Source organism: Cottoperca gobio, chromosome 5 (assembly GCF_900634415.1).
Source record: "Cottoperca gobio chromosome 5, fCotGob3.1, whole genome shotgun sequence".
Classification (NCBI taxonomy): domain Eukaryota; kingdom Metazoa; phylum Chordata; class Actinopteri; order Perciformes; family Bovichtidae; genus Cottoperca; species Cottoperca gobio.
Genome location: NC_041359.1, coordinates 5,709,941 through 5,730,112, shown reverse-complemented (window position 1 = coordinate 5,730,112; position 20,172 = coordinate 5,709,941). Strand labels below are relative to the sequence as shown.

The 20,172-nt window shown below is 41.1% G+C and overlaps 1 protein-coding gene across 2 annotated transcripts in view; it reads right to left on the bottom strand.

Annotated features, from left to right (window-relative positions):
- The window catches only part of LOC115008655 (forkhead box protein P1-B-like), a 155,825-nt gene that overhangs the window by 120,812 nt on the left and 14,841 nt on the right, over positions 1 to 20,172 (bottom strand). Inside the window, exon 2 of one of the 2 annotated variants that reach the window (XM_029432380.1) lies at positions 16,690 to 16,767. The exons of the other annotated variant lie outside the window; for it this stretch is intronic. The gene's annotated coding sequence lies outside the window, so the exon portion shown is untranslated. The remainder of the gene's footprint in view (positions 1 to 16,689; positions 16,768 to 20,172) is intronic. 2 annotated transcript variants of the gene reach the window in all.

Genomic DNA, 20,172 nt, shown 5'->3' with positions numbered 1-20,172 from the left:
GCACTCAGCCTCTCACAGTCCAACTCTGTCATTTAGTCCAACTGCCCCGTGCCCCTTCACCTTAACTCCTTCCCTCCGTTTGCAAACACAGGGAAGAAACAGCTAAATGTGTTTCCTGAAAGGGAGGAGAGGTGGAAAAAGCCCATCCTGCCCCGAGAATTATCGCCGCCCCGCCAGAGCCGCCGCCACTGGCCTTTCTGCAGAGGCAGCAAAAGTTCCCCGAGAGGGGAGTGTCTGCCAACTCAAACAGGGCTCGTTCTCCTCTCTGTGGGCTGCCGGCCGCCCATGTGGGCCTGTGCTGGGCTTCCTGAGGGCTCGTTGCAGCTGGAGCACTTTGAATAAAGGTAACAGCAATGTCACAGCTACTGTAAACTTGCTCGGCTGCTCCTGTCAGCAGGACGTTCCCAATCAAAGCAGAATCAACCCCACCTCAAACATACAAGGCAGTTTTTTTTTTCCACCAGCCCCAAGTCCAAACTTCCCACGAATTACAAAGAGAGCACACAGGCGAGAGGGCAACCACTGTTCCCTGATCTTGCCAAACAAAATGCCAAGAGACCGGGAGTGACATTCAGCTCTGGGCTTTAAAAATACGAGCAATTTGAAAATGATTAGAGTCTTATTTTATTGTTGAGCGCCTGACACAGGAGAAGAAACCAGAACAATCAAGCCGGCTGACTTTTTTTTTTCTGCTGAATTTAGAAACACTAATTAGTTTTGCTCTCGTAAAGCCAACCTGAAAACGACCAATTAGAAAGTGAAAATGAGACGTGCGGAGGAAACAAGAGCTTGTCATTTCCACTGTTTAAGTCCCATATGCACAACTTTACTGTGATGACTTTCTCACACACACACACACACACACACACACACACACACACAATGATTGGCCTGCCGCCTACTAAACCTGATTTCACGTACACACTCTGACCAGTTAATGGTACTTTACATCAAATAGCATTTTGCTTAGTTAGAAGGAAACCATTACAGATCTGTATGGCCACATCAAACCCAGGCTGAGCAGCTTGGGCATGCAGATGTCTAAAGTACCGGGCTGGGGAGAGGATACAGCCCACCAGACTGACCACAGCACCAGCTGCTTCCAGCTATAGACCTACTAGGGCCAAACTGTTACCCCCTCACAGGTGCCTTGTTTCTATGAATTTCCTCTTTCAAGGGTACTGGTGTAATTCCTCTACATGTAAAACAGTTTCATACAGAACCGCGGGGGCTGGTACCTTCATGTACATATATTCCGTGCACATACAGTAGATATCACCTGCTGAGCGGTTCATGTTTAGCAAGGCATTAGAAATGAACTTGTGGAAATTATCTTCAGGAATTTCCCTGCTATTCCCCAAGCAAACAGTGGCAAGTGTTTCATCACTGTCGGGCTGAAGACGGATGGGCTGTCAGTGCCTTTCCCCGTCCAGGATCCAGCTCCTGGGCCGGGAAGTGGCTAAAAAAAGTCAGGAGCTACACTTTCCAGGCCTGCGCCTTTTACTGGGAGTAAGTCTCAGATGCCAGGTCGCTGCCAACGTCCTTGCAGCCAATGGCGGAGAGGCCAGTAAGTTCATATTAACTGCAGAGTGTAACTGCGCTGAACATCTGCTCATGAATGAGAGCGCTGCCCACTAACTCAGCGAGTTGAGGCCGCTGATGAAAAATTCAACGTTCTCCTGGCTGGCACGCTTGTTTTGCACAATTCTCCTGAGCCCGCCAGAATTATATTAAGAGAATTTCAGTACGGCCTGGTGTATCTGAGAGAACAGCTGGCACTGAAAAGGGATCTGCCGCACGGCGAGAGCTCGGGGACTTCACACGGGATCTGCCTTCTCCTACATCATTTGTCCTTGAAGGAGGAAATAAATATCAGTGTTAAGCACCCAGGTAATAATAAGAAAGCAGAGGCTACATTTAGCTGATTACACCACCCCGTGTGTGCTACAGAGGACGGAGCGTAAGCAATGAAGACATGAATCGATATGGAGTGGAAAGAGAAGACAAGACGGGCAATTGTGACAATAAGTAGCTCCCTCAGGAGACCCATTTTCTATATCGCTCCTTTGTTTGGCTTGTTTAGCTCATTAGATTGTTAACTAGGAAGGATCTGCCCACAACCCCACAATATGGAATCAGTCTAATCAGAAACAGAAGCAGTCTGTTCAGGGGGCGACTACATCAAAGACTCTGGAAAGTATGAAGGCAGTCCTACAATCCTGTCCTTCACTTGCTGCAATTATGTGCCTCATGAGTTTGTGATAGTACTGAGACAAAATGTAAGAGCTACTTTACAATCCTAACTCAGTGTATACAGTGACATGAACCGCCAAAGTTTTCCCTCTAAAGCTGATGAAACCGTTTAAAAATGTTGAGTTTAAGGAAGTGATGACTCCTAGCAAACACTAAGAATAAAAGATTAGCACACTCTGTAATTTCACTTCTGTGTTTCTGTGAAATACAGTTAACAGATTTCTATACGTCAGCACAGAACACAACCTGAGTGAAACTTTCATCTCATTGATGGTTTCATCTTGCTCTTTTATACTGTGCACGGAATGATGTCGAAATCATGGCAATAGCCAAAAAAGAAGAGAAAAAAAAGAATATCATATTGCCAATGAAAGCCAAGAGGAGAGAAGCTCATTTAGCTGGTGACAAATGACAGCACTTTGTCTTCCTGACAAGATCCCTCCTTCATCAAATGTCCAACTTCACATGGAAATAGGAAATCACACATTATCACACTGACAAACAATTACAACCATGTCATTAGCAGCAACCCCGGGCCTGAAACCATTAACATAACACAACGTTGCGCACCACGCTAACCATCAGAAGAAACACAGGATGTAGATGAAAAGACACGGTTAAATCAATCACGACACAAACAACCTGATGCTTACAGTTTAGGAAGGATCTAAATGTTTTGGGGGGGGGGGGGGGGGAGGACCCTCCTTTGTGCCAACTAAATAAATCACAAAATAATCTTGAGCAATCAAAAGTTCCTCATCTCCGAGTAAAGATTTATGCCTCTGTGATGACAGAGCAGTGCTTGCCTTATATTAAAAGTCAACACTTTAGAGGAGTTTCTCTCTAAGTGACTTAATCAGATACAGAACATTAGTATCTTTTTTAATACATCTCCCAGTGTCAGCCAGCAAATGAAAAAGCTAGCCTCTGTAAATATGACTGCTTACTTCTAACACAAACATTGTTGACACCTAATGTAATTTCAGCGAGATATCCAAGTGAAAGCACACCGGGGTAATATAATGCTCTTAATGAGAATTCCTTCCAGCTTGAGACCTTGGCGAGATAGCCATAATGCATGGCTTCGCTTTTTAATAAAATAATTGTTACAGTTATTAAAGATGAATCTCATCACAGTCGAGATGACAAAATAATTCATTACCAAAACCGAGGCTTTAAATAGCTGCAAATTATGAAGCCCTTCCCCCCCCCCCCCCCCCCCCCCGCCCCCACCCCTTGAAAATACACTTCCAGATAAATGGGTTCGTTATTTTTTATAAATATTAGATATATGCTGCCCTTGGAAGGAAAGAAATATTGCAATTGTCTATTAAGAAGTTTGCAGACACACAATGCACCATGCACATTTAATCAATTCAGGAAAATATTAATTAATATAATTAATTAATTGCCTTTATATCATTACTTTATTCTAGTTTACCTCATAGAGCTGTGGCTGTATCATCATTTGTGTTCAAACTAACCTTTAAACAATATCTGAAGCTGGACTATTGACTTTAATATAATATGTAATATTATTAGTCGTGTTTTCTGTATTAAAGGGAAAGTTCATATATTTGGTGTGGGGTTGATTTAGAAACTCATCCATCATCATTACCTACAGTAATGATGGTCGGGATGCCCACAGTTTCTTTAGGTGGGCTTTTCTTTGTCAAAATATGTTTAGCTGCTGCCCCCGTCCACAGCAGTACATTACTTATCCTCCATGCTGGTGCTCCTGTCTGCTTCTGCAAACACCACCTACTGTAGGTATACACTGACTATGGATAAGTACCTCATATAACCACACTTTGAAAAATCCAAACTATCCCTTTAAATCATTCAAAACATATCAATACTGTCATTATGTCCATCTAAATGGTTGGTTACTATACATGCTCAAGCAAACACATACACATGTTATGCTATGCACACATGCACTTTTTCCCTCAATCATTTTTGTTTTGTGAATTATTTATGCTATAAAGTGGCAAAAATAATGTACAATGGCCCATTACAAGTTATCAGATTCCATAGCCGTGTCTTAACGTAACCAACCAATCTAATTATTAATGAATAAATTGATGAATCTAGATTAACATCCAACTCATTTCAGCAGTAAATGTGGTAACAACACTGGTCTGCCGACATGATGTTGCACACATTGCAGTTCATCTTTTGGAACCTGCAGTGTTCCTCCTCACAGCACCTCCATGTGTGAAACAGAGAAAAAGATGGAACACATGTTTGAACAAACTTCCACCCAATCCTCCCCACCCTCTTCCAGTTCACAGCTCTCTTCTCACTTTATTTATGTATTCAAAAGAGATAATTTACAGTGATGGCATGGAAACTTCCCAGCATGCCTTTTAACCTGTCGTTTTTCACTCTCTCCGCAGCAGGATGTCCAGAGGAAATGCTTTATTAAGATCCTGCCGACATGAAGAGCTGCTGTGACTTACTGGTGCATTACTGTCTAAAAGGCAAAGTTATTTAGACCAATAAAAGGCTAATATATTGTTGGAGTGGAATTACACATAAGTTATCTCTGCCTTAATAACATCACCGCAACCCCTGATGTTGTTTAGATCAATAAAGCCCATTAAAGTACAGACCTAGAGCGCAGATAAGGCTGCACTGCCACAGCAAAATACTGCTCGCTGGCATCTGAGAGAGCAGAGGTCTTTCTCTGGCAAACAAGAAGTGGCCAAAATGAGAAAAACACTTCAAACTTAATACCATAAAAACTTTACTTCATTGTCTGCCTTATGGAGCCTTCTGGTCTGCAGATAAACAAGTGGAAAGATGCTAATGGCTTTCAGATAGAGAAAAGGTGGGTAGGGATGGGGTGGCAAAGCTGAACTACGGCCCTCAGCTCAACAAAGACACGCTGTCCTCTTCCACTGTTACAGAACAGTTGAAATGTCCCTAATCATTATCATAATCTGATGTTACGTCAGTATAAACAGTTGCTTATTCTGAGACTTTTGACTGGGGGGAAACGAGAGCTCATATACAAATGAGTGAACGTAAACTACAAAAACAGACAGAAAACGTCTGAAGCTACATACAGTGGTAAATTCATCAGACTGTATATATGCTAGTGTTGTGAATGTAGTTTCCCATCATGCTCTGCTCATTCTTAGCAGTGTCCACCAGGTGATGCACTAAATCGTCTGTGCAGCGACTGTCCATCCGCCCCTGAGGTGTGATGATGACCACAGTCTGGTCACTCCCTCGAGGCTCCACCCCCGGGTATGATGACAACACAAAAAGGAGAACAGGACTCAGGAGTGTGTGTTTGTGTGTGCACATTTGCATTTGGTAGTACAGACAGCATTCACGTGCACTTGTAAATTGCAGCACACAGAGACACCACAGGAAACCACAGGAAACAGAGTTTTGGTGCTATCTCTATAAGCACGCAAAATTAAGATTTTGTTTTTTTTATTTTAAGTACGCCGTGTCCCCTATGGCTTATACACTGTCAATAGGAAGTGTACAGACATGAAGCTACTCAGGTGGGGGAACTGCACTTAGAAACAGAACCCTTTTAAAAGATGTCTGCTGCTTTTTGCGCCCTCTCACCTCAGTGTGTATTTCAGAGGAGCACTCTGGCAGATACTGTAACGTACTAAGACTCTCCCAAAAATGTTTCCATTCTCTTTATTCCTCTCTTTTTATATATATCTGTGTCATGCTTTGCTACTGTTGTGGTCATCTAGCAGCTGTAGTCACTGTAACACATTACAACAACCAGCCAAGATTGTTCTTACACTAACTTTACCATAATAAAGTGAATGGCAGTTCCATTCTTACTTTACATAAAATTAAATTTGAGGAGTTACAACTTTTCTCATCTTAGTCTATAAATATCAGAGATGTGCAGGCACAGGTACATTTGAGATATTAATGAATGGCAAGTAAAGTAAAAGTAAGTCAAGCTACAAACTAGCAGCATCAGACAAATGCAACAGAAAGATCTGAAGAAGAGGACTGAAAAATATTTATTTTAAATAGTGTATAAAATAAAATAAAAACATTTTGGGGGCAACATTTACCCCCATTGTGTAAAGGCCCTGTCACACATATCCGTATAGCAGAAACGCATGTTGGCGTATATATGAAAATTTGTCAGAGTCCAAATACGTCCAACTTTTCATCGGATCGGAAAAGTGAACATTTACAGATACGCATGTCTAATCTGTTGATAGCGCATCACTTCCTAATACAAAATGTATCAGACGAATACCCAACGAATGCATAACGTATACCAAAATATGGGCAACACGCTGGTGTACGTTAGATATAAGGTAAGGCATAAGTAGTATTCATTAAGAGCTCACTGTGTTACGCTGGGGTGCGTTGTTGAACGCTGATGTTTTGAGCATGTTCAAAATTACAGGACGTACCCGACGTGTGCTTCATAAGATATGCAGACGTTACACATAAGTTACGTTAGACATACGGAATACGTACGTGAATACTTACCTACGTAAATATAGTACGTAAATATAGTACGTGAATATAGTACGTAAATACCTACGTGAATACGTTAGATATAGGCTACGTCGGCTGACGGTGAGCCCTACAGCCAATGTATTGAGTGGATACCCTATTCCTACCCTATGTTAAGCTTATCCCTGACGACGGAGTCATTTATTAAATGTGTTTCTACAGTACAGCTAGCGTTCAGCTAGCGTTTTGGGAGCTTATAGTTTGAATATAGTATAAAGGGTCCCTGTGAGTAGCTCAGTGAGTGATCAGCCCATCATCAGAGAGCATGGAGGATGCTGAGAGGCTGTGACAAGAGTACATTCTGTTCTCCAGCATCAGCATGACGTAAACCAGATGGCACTTTTCCGTTGGGCAGACGCTCTGATACGTTTTAAATAGGTAAGTGATACGCTATCAATGTTTGACATACGTATAATAATTTGTTATGTATTTGTTATGTATACGTCAGCTACAACACCGCTGTGGAAAAGTTGGACGTATTTTGAATTTTGAGCTACTTTTCATATACGCCGGCATACGTTTCTGCCATACAGAACTGTGACAGGGCCGTAAAGAATTGGGGCACTTAAAAAAAAGAGCATAAAATTGCTGTTTTTTTTATGTGAAATGAGCCCAGATTAAAACACATACAGTAATCAGCACCTTACATTCTATTTATGTTGTAAAGACGAGTGTGCAATCATCTCTATGTGTAAAGAATAGCATCTGTATGTGTGAGAGAAAGCTCAGACCGTGCTAACTATTCAGGCTTCTATTTTGCTCTTAATAGACTTATATAATACGTATATGTGATGTATTAAATTATAGATCTGGACATTTTGAAAGATTTTTTCATGTTTTAGTTCATCCCCAAATGTAGCCCTGCTGACGCTTTGAGCATGGATATATATATATATATATAAAATGATCAACTCTGACAATGTAATATTACAGAGCAATAAATACATCATAGACACAAAAAAAAGGAGAGAAGAAAGAAGCTGAATAAAAAAGCACATACGAGAGAGGCGATCTTCCACCAGCTCTAAGTGACAGCATAAATAAAGTGTGGCACATCTTTTACCTTCTTCAATTATCTGCCTTTTGACATGTAAGCTGAGCGCAGTGTAATTAACATCTCAGGAGATAATGGGGTCGCTACTCACTGATCAATCTCACACATATATTATTTGCCTTTTACCAATCCAGCCTCATGATATCCTCAGAAGGAAATATTCCACAACAGATTTTCTTTTCTTTTTTGGTTAGAGGCATTTAATAAAACTCGGCTAATAGGCCTAATAATGACTCATCCAATTTAGCTCATCAATCAGGCTACGACCCGGCTCAAACAGAGCCCCTTCTATCACAATAAATAACACATCTTGTCCAATTCAGGCAAGATGTGACCATGTTGTCATTATCAATTACACACTGCATCACAAGACGGAAAAGAATGAATAAAAACATTGTGGATTCTCTAAGACTGTTCCCCCTTGTGCCTTTAGAAGTAACAGGTGTTGCAGCTGGACCCTCTGACCTGGTAGAAACACTTAATCCAACCTGGAATAAATTTGACATTCTCAGTGTTGCCTATGTTCACTTGATTTTGAACAGGGTTAGTTTTGGCTTATTTTCTCCAATAAATACAAATATTACGGATTCACTCAACCCTTTTACCACCTCAAAATGCACCTGGAATTCATATTGACTGTCTATTGCTGCCAGGCCTTGTATACAGAGCCTAGGCGTTTTTTCTAATCAATCTGTGTATTGTACACAAAGTCCAGAATATGGAAACATCACAAAGCATTACAACAGGCTTGGCTATACTTTAAAGCTCTTACTTGTGGTTTTATATAAAGGAGAAGCATGTATGATGTGTTTTACTGGACATAAAGTCAGCCCATATTGACCAATTAATAAAACTGCCACTGTCACAGCTCACAGTCTGCAGCTGCAGATTCATCTCAATCACTGCTAAACGGAATGACATTACTCTTGCAACAAAAAGTGATCATCCTTAACATCCTCAAAACAAAAAGCAACACTGATCACACATAAATTCTCAACAATTTCTCAAGTACTTTGACTGCAGGTCAAAATTTCAGCCAGAGAAATCATATCTCTATATGACATTTACAACATATAGCGTATACCGTTTTGTGTTACTACCCACCAACGATGTAGGCATGTCATGGCTATTCCAAACAGGAATGGTGATTGCCTGGCCCCTTATATGTACATGCATAACTGTATAGCTCTTCTCCCTCAGGTTATTTGCCAGATGCCTTTGAACAAACCTCTAATCAGCCCTGAGATTTATGTTGTTTATGTTGTGTTGTTTCTGTCAGGTCCGAAGCTAAACTTAAGGTGCAGAAACCGCACTTCCTCTTTAAGAAACTGAACTGAAAAACAATGTGTAATAACTGTATCCCTGTAATGACAACTGCTGCTTAAATTGCATCACTCACATATATTTTAATAGTATTTGGGCTGTGGTGTTAAACCTCAAAACTGAGCATAATACTTGCCATTATTTGGTAATGCAACTAGCCTGCTAAGCCTTACGTTTTAGTGCCACAACAATCCTCTATCATCACCTACACCAAGGAGGTTATAAGCTTTCAGTTCGGTTTGTTTGTTTGTCTGTCAGTGGGGGCCAAGGCAAAGACGCATACATTTCTAGACTGGATCCGAATTATGGGGCGATACGCGCATTCTTTTTCTTACCATTGCGAAACAGGCCTTGGGGAGGTCTACGCTCTCCGAGTGCCCTTCTAGCTGTAGTATTTATCGCTATTTGTGGGTCATTCTGTCACTCAAATTGCAGCTGTCTAATGTTAAGGAGAGGAAGACCCTAACCCTAAAAACAACCCTCTTAAAATATTTGCTATGCAAGTGAAGTTAGCTAGTGTTACTAAAAGTTGACTAGACTAAAAAAAGCAGATACGTTTTTAGCACTTTACGTCAGGAATTCAGTCTGAAACATTACGAAGATAGATTTTAAGCAGATGTTCAAGCTTCTTTTTAATTATTGTCAAATGTGCATTTCAGATGGGATGCCAATGCCTGCTTCACCATAACTGTAAAATTAAACAGATGAAAACGATTCCCCCATCCTCCCACTACACTTAAACCATTCTAGCAAAGACACTGCTTGCTTTCTACAGTCCTTTTGACAAAATACTCTTGAAAAGGTCAAAAAATGTCTCATCAAAGAGCTGATGAAAAGAAGTGAATATAAGACAATCACTGCTGCCGTTGCTGCGGGGAGCGTTAAAAGCTGTACTTTGAGTGTATTATTAACTTGACGCTGCCTGGACACGCGGGGGCTGTTTTACAATTTAGGCTTTAACAGATGTGCTTTTTATGTGGCAGGTTCTCCAGAGTTTAGATGCCTCTGTCCACATAGATGAGGCCGTAAGGCAGCTCGTAAAACCTGCCTTTGAAACTTTTGGGAGGGTTAATGTCGACATGACAGCAAGTGGGCAGAGATCTGTATGGCTCACCTTTTCAGCACACTCACATGTTACTGCTCAACATCCCACCAGATGAAAGCCAGGGATGGCCAGGTGAAGACTACATGTTCACTTCTATTGGACTAATCAAGTCACATTTCCTGCATATCTACTCTTGTGTGGTGTGAGATGATGTATGACACACTTGCATCTTTAAAGCGAGCAGTTTACCGTAATGTGAATACTGTATTGTAGGGTGACGAAAAAGGTAATTGTACAGCACCCAGTGTACAGTGTAATTACTGTGATTTACACACCATCAACCCCCAACCCCGGGCTTCACAAGGTGAAATTCCTGGCAGGGTACACACACCCTCTCTTTTACACTTACACTTTTCTCATGTGCTCAATTTTGTTAATTTTCTCTACTTCAAACATGGATTACAGTTTTTCTTTTTGCTAAAGACAATCTTTGTCGCACAATGCAATCTTAAAGCTTCACACTCCCTTTTTTTCTCAGTGACCTGTGTTGACTTTGGTACCACGTCCCGGGCCTGGCAGGAAGGCATGCTGAGTGAGCTCTCCGCTGGCTGTATCCAGACCCAGCCTCTTACACAATACAGCCTGCCCAGGACAACCCCTCCCGCCCCAATAACTCACTTCCCATTCTTGATCAAACCTGGGGATTGTAGTGTGAGGGTGGAGATGAGAAAGATGGGAGGAGGTTTGTGTGGAGGGAGGGGGGGGACGGCACATCCTGCGTGAAACCGCATCCTGAACAAGCATCGCTGCAACTCACTGTAAATAAATACTCTCTCCTCCGCGCAGCTTCCGTCAACTGTCACCGCCTTGGCTCCCAATCACCTTCAAGTCCAAACAGGAAAGTGCAGGGAGGCGAGGGAGATGGCAGATATGAGCTTTAATTTGCTTCTCGCTGCACTTTAGCCCGGGCGCACACCGCTTCCTATTCTCCTGCTCTGACCAGCTGCCCCCGACCTTTCATGACTACATTATCCAGGAGGAGGCTCCCTGTGTCGCCGGGAAATCACCGTTTGGTGGTTCTCCCCCCCCCCCCCCCCTCCGTTTATGAAGTACTGTACGACACGTTCAAAGCCACGCGTGACATCCTCAGAGAAGCACAGCCGCCTTGTTACCTGCTAATCCCCTGTGCATTATCACAGGAGATGCAACGGAGCAACGGAGCATGACGAAGGCAACAACTGAGACATGAAAAGCTCTCAGTCCATGAATTGCTTTGTGTTGCAAGACTCTCGTCAGACCAGCTCAGTGCGTGAACATACATCATTTGATTAAGCATCAAAGGCATGCTTGTTATGACGACAAACCAACCTGCGTATAATAGAAGGAAATGTTTTGGATTATAGACACAAAAAAAGCAACCACTCAATGAAGGGAATTTATCTGGGAGCAGCTCCACTTATTGTTTATGCAGTTGTCTTATGTCCCATGTCAACTTTTCCTTCAAGAGTGAGAACATCCAGGCCTTCTCTTGCATTTTCTCATTACACTTGAATGAGTTGAGCTGAAAATTGCATGCAGCTGCTGACTGTAGCGCATCAGTGTTCGTCCTGGGCTTAGCTTCGCCCACCAGGCTCAAAGAACTATTCAGTAACTGACTAGATGTTTTTGGTTAAACACGACAAGACATTTGGAGACGTCAAGTTTGGCTCTGTGAAGTTGCGATGGCCATTTTTTGACGCTTCATCGACTAATCGGGAAAAAATGGAAATAATCCGTGAATGCAGCCCTAGTTTACGCAACACCAAACAGCGTGATACATACTTATTAAAATTGGCAAACAAATCAACATATTCTTTCACTGATAAATAGCTAAATATTGGAATTAAGAGCCGCTGCCCAAACTGTTTAATCTGTACACAGAGCCTTTGTTACAACAGCAGCAATATCTCGTTCTAAGCAGTTTACTGCTCGAACAGTGATGACATTCTACATGTCAACGATGCAATGCCAGACTACTTCTATTCAAAACCATAAAAACGATGATCTGAGGAAAAAGGATGAAGTAAGACAAAGATAAATTAGTCTCACAGTTAAACATTCTGTATACACGGAGTTGTTTCAGTAGAAACTCGCTGTTTGAAACAGGAAGAGATGATAACTGTTATTAGTTTCCAAGCAAATTGGCAGTTAAGATAGGCACTTCATGCAAACTCATTCATGGGAATGTTTTGCAGGAGGAAAAACAAACGGCAGAGAACCAGCGACAGATATGAAGCCAAAGGTTTAGACTGTTGAATGTTTTAGCTTTTTGGTCAATCTGTCCGTAGCCTTACATTTTAAATCATATCAGAAATGAGCTGAATGTGAAGTTCTCTCTTCAGAGCGGCAGCAGTTTTAAGCGAGTCTTTCTGCATAGCTGTTACATTTGTGCTAAGTTGTGCCATCTTGATCCTCCCTCCTCTTTGCCTGAAGAGAAGGCTCACTGGCCAGACGCATTACTTTAAAGAGCAGCATCTCACTGAGCATGTGACAACCTGCCCAGGGGGGAGTGTGAGTGTCTGCGAGTTTGGGTGTGTTTATGTTTTATCCTCAGGACCCCTGATTGTTGTTAATTTCCTGTACAAAGACAAAATAAGCACATAAAGGCCAAAATGTGCTCTCCCCGGCCCTAACCCACATCACAGCACTTTTCCGCACAAGTGGCTAGCCACAGATAATTATACAATTAATACAATTTTCCACATCTATCTGTCAAACTGAACTAATTCACCATACAAATGACACTAATGGAGTAAGCCTCTTTATCTCTCTCGCTCTCTCTCTCTAGAGGATATAGAGGGAGGAGAGAGGTATAGAGTATATATCTTAGAGTCTTATAAGTATATAATATATGGAGTATATATATCTATGTATATATCCTAGCTCTATCTAAGAGAGGTATGTATTGTATTCTGTATATCTATCTAATATATATACTAATCTCTCTGGGAGGATCTCTCCTATGGTCTATATATAAGATATATAGAGATGTGTATATTCTCGAATATTCTATCTGAGAGCTATATTGGTAATCTCTCTTATGTCGAGTTAGATGCTTATCTATTCTCTCTAGTCTATACTCTCTATGTCTATCTCTCTATCTTGTCTCTCTCTCTATTCGTCTCTCTGTCTTTCCTTCCTTCTCCTCTCTCTCTCTCTCTCTGTCTCTCTCTCTCTCTCTGTCTCTCTCTCTCTCTGTCTCTCTCTCTCTCTCTCTCTCTCTCTCTCTCTCTCTCTCTCTCTCTCTCTCTCTCTCTGTCTCTCTCTCTCTGTCTCTCTCTCTGTCTCTCTCTCTCTCTCTCTCTCTCTCTCTCTCTGTCTCTCTTCCTCTCTCTCCTTCTCTCATTCCCCAAGGAAAGCCTTTTCTTTCTGTATCACACAACTCAGCAAAGCCATCTGCAACAGAGGAAAACAGAGAGCGCCGAAAGGAATGGTGTTGTATTTGTTTAGCAGGATGTTGGTGAATAAAGTTGAGAGCCGGCAGTTTTCATTACGACCCACAGTTCAGCGAGGAAACGGGGAGGTTTGTTTGATTGTTGGTTCAAATTAACCCTTGGGTGAGGAAAGAAGAAGTAACAGAGTGACCCTCTTATTTTCTAAGACAACACTCCCTTCAACCAACGCTGACATTAATAATTCATCATGACAAAATACATTACCAGGGAAGCTGAATGTGAAAGGAAGAGTTGAACGTGACAGGAAAATAGTCACATTAAAGCTCTGCAGCAGCATGGGAAAACTAAAATGCAATTTTACTGTTTAAATGAACTGGAACATGCATTCATATTGAATATTGTGTTCAGCGTCAGATCTGAAGAGGAGTATGATCTAAGAGTGTGCCTTTGTAGACAGACCCGCACAGGGTGTGTAAGCGACGCAGGGAGGATTTAGCTGAACCTTGACCTGGATATCCTGCATCTCCGTCCACCCAGCATGGACAAGGAACACAGATAGGAACCACTCCTAAACAAGTTCAAGGGGAAATGCTTGCATGGCGTGGCTCTGTCCTTTCCCAACCAGCAGAGAGTTTTATGTTTATGAGCTCTCCTGATGGGGATGCACATATCCATTAGATATGAGTCTGCCTGTATAGAGGGGGTCTGTTATTAACCCACAAGCAAGTGCCCCATCAGCAAAGAGGAAAAAGCTGCCTTTTATGGCAACAGATCACAGACTCAAGCCATTGGCCACAAAGCCCACAAATGAGGCGTTAAGTGTAGTGGCAGGGCAGCAGAGAAAGAGGAGCAGAGAGATATGACCCTCTGCTCAGCCATGCATGAATCTGCCCTCAGCCTTCTTTCCTTTCTCTCTGTCTTGTTCTCCACCACTCCCCCTACAAAAAATAAAATCAAAGCATGCTTAACCGCCCAACAACCACAAAATAACAACTGTCACCTGCAGCAGAATTCATTAAAGCATTGGTAATGTCGCAGCCGTTGTAATGTAATTTTTATAATTGAATATTAATTCTTCTTACGCAATATTTGGAGAGATTCCTAATGGACGTTTTCTGTAATTAATTGCCAGATAGAGGCAGGGCTAGTGCAGCAAAGTTAAAAAACACAACCTGACATGGAGATTGGGAAAGAGAGTGCGGCGAGGGAGCCTGCTGGGAAGGTTTCATCATTGTGCCTGACCCCCCCTGCTGCTGGCAATGGCAGGAGATGGGGGGGGGGGAGAGATAGACTCCTCTTCACAGTCAGAGATTTAATTGCACGCAGATTCCATTACCTCTGCACAAATGTCACATTCTCTTCTGATCAGGGGGCACGGCAGCCACTGGCAGCACGGCTGGCAAGCAGCCAGACTATAGTGCAGAAAGTGTTCAGCCAATCAGGGCTCTCGGTGCAGACAGAGGTGAGCAGAGGGACAGGAAGACTATAGTACGCCAAAGATATTTAAAAAACAAAGGAGAGTCCAACACAAAGCAGCTGACGGTTGCAACATTCAGGTAGCGTGAAATATACTGGATTAACAGATATTTAATTAAGGGAATTTATTATTGCATTTACTTTTGTTATTACTACTATTAACATAGATTTTCTATTGGCAAAAGTTGGTGCTCTAATTCTCATATTAATACATTTACAAGATAAAACTACAATGGCAAGATCATACAAATAATATAACAAAATGACCAAGCAGCTGCAAATAGCCTTAAGTGCTATACTGTATTAATAATAAAATAAAGAGTTAAGATAAATAAGGAACCATAATGCACTAAAGACTGAGCTATGCATTATAATGTTATAACAAAAACCACTGAGCTAGTCTCTAAGTATTCTGAACAATAATCATTGTTATGTCAAAACATTATTTGAAAAAGTAATTTTTTTTAAATAAAATAAATAAAAGTAAAACAAATTATTATAGCCTAATAGGGCTGCAACTAGTTATTTTCATCATCGATTAATCTACCAATCATTTTATAATTTTATATTTTAATTGTTTGCTCTACAAAGTGTCAGCAAGGTCCAAGGAGATGTCTTAAAATGTCTTGTGTTGACCAACACACAGTACAGAACACAACGATGTTCAGTCTACTTACACATAAAACTAAGTGTTACATTTAAAGAGCTGGAAGCCAGTGAATGTGTGCAATTATTGCTTAAAAGTTAGAATATTGATTGATTGATTATCAAAATAGGTGCCGATTACTATTCAGTCAATCAACTAATTGAAATTGATTGACAAGTTTATCTTAAAAAAGTTAACAGAGGTGAAAGTTTTAGCAAGAAATCATCCAGTTCAACAAATGATTACAACAATAACAACTGCTGCCTGAAAATGTAAATGTAGCTTATTAACGTTACTTCTGCATTCTTTGATATTTGAGAGATACTTAAATGACAGAAAAAGAACTGAACTGAACACTCAATGATTTACACCATTTTCACAGAGGTAATGTGTAGTTAGCTGGATAGTTACAAAGACAGAGAGTGCCTAAAATCCCTGTCAGGATCTTCTAGTTACATGTAAGAATATCGTTGTTTAAACTACCTAATTTAATAGCTCTCAGGAATCCGGGCCTCCAGGATTAGGACTCGTGAAGTAGCCCTGATTGGCTCAAGACCTTTTAAAATCACTGGTAAAATCAGATATGTGGGCAGCAATTCTCCACAAATACAGTCTTGGAGTATAATTTATACAAAACAATTGCAATATTGGTCAGTAAAATCGTAATTAGATATTTTCCCCAAAATATTCAGCCCTATTCTGTACTATTTTTGTCCGTATCATTCACATCCATGCTCACTGGCCTAAACTGCTGAGCAATAAAAGTAAAAAACTCAGAATATCTGTTGGGATCTGCTTCCAGCTTATTATGGCCTGATACAAATAAGCCTAATAGTTCAACCTAACGGTGTTTTGGAGTCACTTCACAGACAAACAGCACACACGCACACATTACTGTAAGAAATAAGAGACGGCTTAGTGGGAGGATTGCCACACATACCCTGATCACTGGTGCAGGACAGATTGGCACTCCATTCCTCCAATCAGAATTCAGCTCACAGTCTTGAGGGCAGGAGCACTGGGGTTTCACAGAGGACAAACAGAGAGCGAGAGACAGAAAGAGAGAGCAGGAAGGAAGGGGAAAGATACAACTATTACAAACAGGAAGTGAAAGGTGGGGAAAGCCCCTAACCTGGTCCACTGAGCCCACATGTACAGAAATGACATAAGAACAAAAAAAAAGTAAAAGTGATCATCATCAGCCACAAGTATTTCATATGTTCTGACGCACCGATTCCTGTTGGCATCTCCTGGCCTACATGCATACCAAGTTATTTTTCATATCCGAACATGCAGATAAGCAGACGTGACGGACACACAATGTGAAATACAAGCAAAAGTTGCTGTACTTCATTTCTCACCTTAGAACAGTAAACATGTCACATGGTTAGCCTTTGTTCACTTTCTCATGACCCACATAAAGAACTGTGCTGCATTCATTTCATGCAGTTGTATTTGATGTCAACTGTAATTAAACAGCCAACCTTATGAATTTGTTTCCAGTGACTACAAATGTACAAGTACATTCATGTATTTGTAAGTTACCCAACAAGAACATTCTAATTATGTAAGAAATATAAGCAATAACTGTAATTTTAAGTGCAATACTGATACCATATTACGAAAATGGTAATGGTAAACAAGCTAATCAGATGAGATAGTAACTACTATACTACTAGTTGGGGGTGGCGGGAGTAAAATTGATTCATGTGAGAATTTGTAAAAATAATCACACAAAACATCAGTTTTACATGTTATTTTGTGAAATTGGACAGTTTGAGGAATAAAAAGGCAGCTAGCCTAAGCCTGCACATTTTATTAATGTAACAAGCAGCACTTTCTATATGTTGTATAACTTGAACTTATTCTTGAAGTCACTGAGAATTGAAAAACACTAAAAACGTTTTAGTAAAAAAAGTGTTTTAAGTGCAAGTTTAGCATGAATCAATGTAGATAAATGATCTCAGGGGTGCCTTTATGTGTTTACCTTATTGCAATCAGTAGATGTAACATTTTCAAATAGAAAAACTCCTTAACAATACACACGTTTTACTCTGCTTTCATGCCATAATTTCCCACACCGCTATTAGCGCACAGCAGACTGGAGTAGATCCTAAAATTAGCACCCCTATGTACTGAATCCAGAATCCATTTTTGAATCGGGAAACTCGAGAATTGATTTTGAATGGAATCATGAGATACAGAAAGATTCACAACCCTAACAAGAAGGTCATGAGACCTCTGTAACACACTGCGATGCTACGTGATGGTATGACACACGTCTGATTGTGACTGTATTTAAAGTGATGCATTTACCTATAAACCCTGCAGTAGTCTAAAAATATATATACATTTATAATTACATGTTTTTTACATAAATTATGCATGACTTGTACCACTACAGACACATGTGAAACAACATTTTGTTTATACAAAAAGCCGGTGTTAAGATCAAAAGCATTCATCTGTAGCCAGATAAACAAATGGAAAGATGCTAATGACTTCCAGATACGCTTCATATCATGCAAATGAGGCAGCAGAACGTACGGCTCGTGGTTTTGTCCCTGTCACACGAGTCATGGCTGCATGTGTGACTTGTTGCCCTATGATATATGTGTGTACCACTTTGCTGTTTAATGTGGCCGTGTCTCCGGCAGCACAGCGAAGCAATTCAGCTCCCAGTTAATTGGCCTGCTGCTCTATGAGGAAGCGTGTCAAAAACTAAATCTATAACTCTGTTCCTGGGTGTAGCGGTGTAGCTCTCCAACCAGACACAACAAACCGCAGCCCCGACGTCCCAACTCCTCATAATTCACCAGTGTGGAATTCAACTAACCCCATTAGTGCAGCCGATGTTTCCACAGCCCGTCCACATTCCTGGGCCTGCCGTCGGCCCCAGATAAGACCCATCTGATTGCATCGCTTTCATTACTCCCAAAAATATGTTGATCCCAACAGACAACCCCCCACAAGGATTTATGGCTGTGCTATTGAATCCCCATGCCCCTCAAAAGGATCGCTTGCTTTTAAAGTTCCCCTCACTTTGAGATCTACTGAATGCACTCAGTGACTTCAGTGGAGCCGGTTGCCATGTCTCCCACATGATGAGAAGAACCAAAAGAGATGGGATTTATGTGCAGTCTCACCAAAGGGATGTTAAAATATCATGGGGAGAAGTAGCTCTGATTTTGAGTCTTTATTGCAGATTAACAAGCAGTGGATTTTAAAATGTGGTTAAATTTTATTGCGTAATTTGTCCATAAAAAAGACTAAACAACCAAACACTTTGAGATATACTACATGCTAGTTAAAGCTTTTTTACCTCTGACTGTAAAGCTTTCTCACTTTGTGGGCCGTTTGCATGCCAGCTGCTCAACACTTGACTCACTCCTGCTCTGGAAACATGTGGTTGTAATCCCCTCTTTTCACTCAAATTACAAAGTATGTCAGTTTCTGAGGAAACTCTGCATACAGCCACTTTGCAGCATTTGTGTTAATTGCCACTCATTTGTGAGTTTCAAGGTAAACTAGACAGGCATTTTAAGCTGTCCATCCTTGTTGAGGGGTATGAGAAGGGTCGGAGATTAGCACCCATTAGGTGAACCAAGTCATGGTTTTGCTATGTAAGTACGGGCCACTGGCTGCATGTTTGAAAACGCAACAAATGATAATTAGAGAGGCAACGATTGCAAATTTCTAGACTGAATCTGACCTGTCAAATCAGATTCTTTTTTCTTTGTTTACTTTAATGGAAATGTCAATTATATGTTCATACATATCAGAGAACAATCAGAGAAAACAGTATTATACACTGTGTATGTAGGCCTATTACAGAGAATCAACTACCGGTATTTATTATCTATCTAAAACTAAGAATCTATTTACAAGAATGTAAAGGTGTTTGTATTATACTATATTAACGCCCACTTCGGTGGCGAGTGGCGTCCTCCTACCTGCACCACACCGACTGACAGCACAAGGCGGAGGAGAACATATCTGAATATATTTCTCGCTTTTTCCCGGATGAGCTGAATAAATCGCTAAATTAGTTGCTAGTCGGTTTTTAGAAATAAAGATTCAGATGATTTGAAACATGGGTCAAAATGTGACAGGAGTCACATAACCTTGTTAACCGATCTGGCCGCAATTTGCATAGAATCAAAACGGCCACCGCTTTCCATAGACATTGCATGGCAGATCGCCGCAGAAAGTTGCTAGGTTGGCAACACTGTGTGTGTGTGGCTTTAACAATACTTGGACTGTCTGTACCGGTGTGCACGCGACGTCAACCATCGTGTGGCGTATGCATGTAAATTAGGCCGGCACAGAATTGTCTATATCTGAGACTGATCGGCTGGTCACCAGTCATGGCCAATCAAGCTGAAGATATGCTGACCGATCAATCGGTGCGTCTCCGATGAAA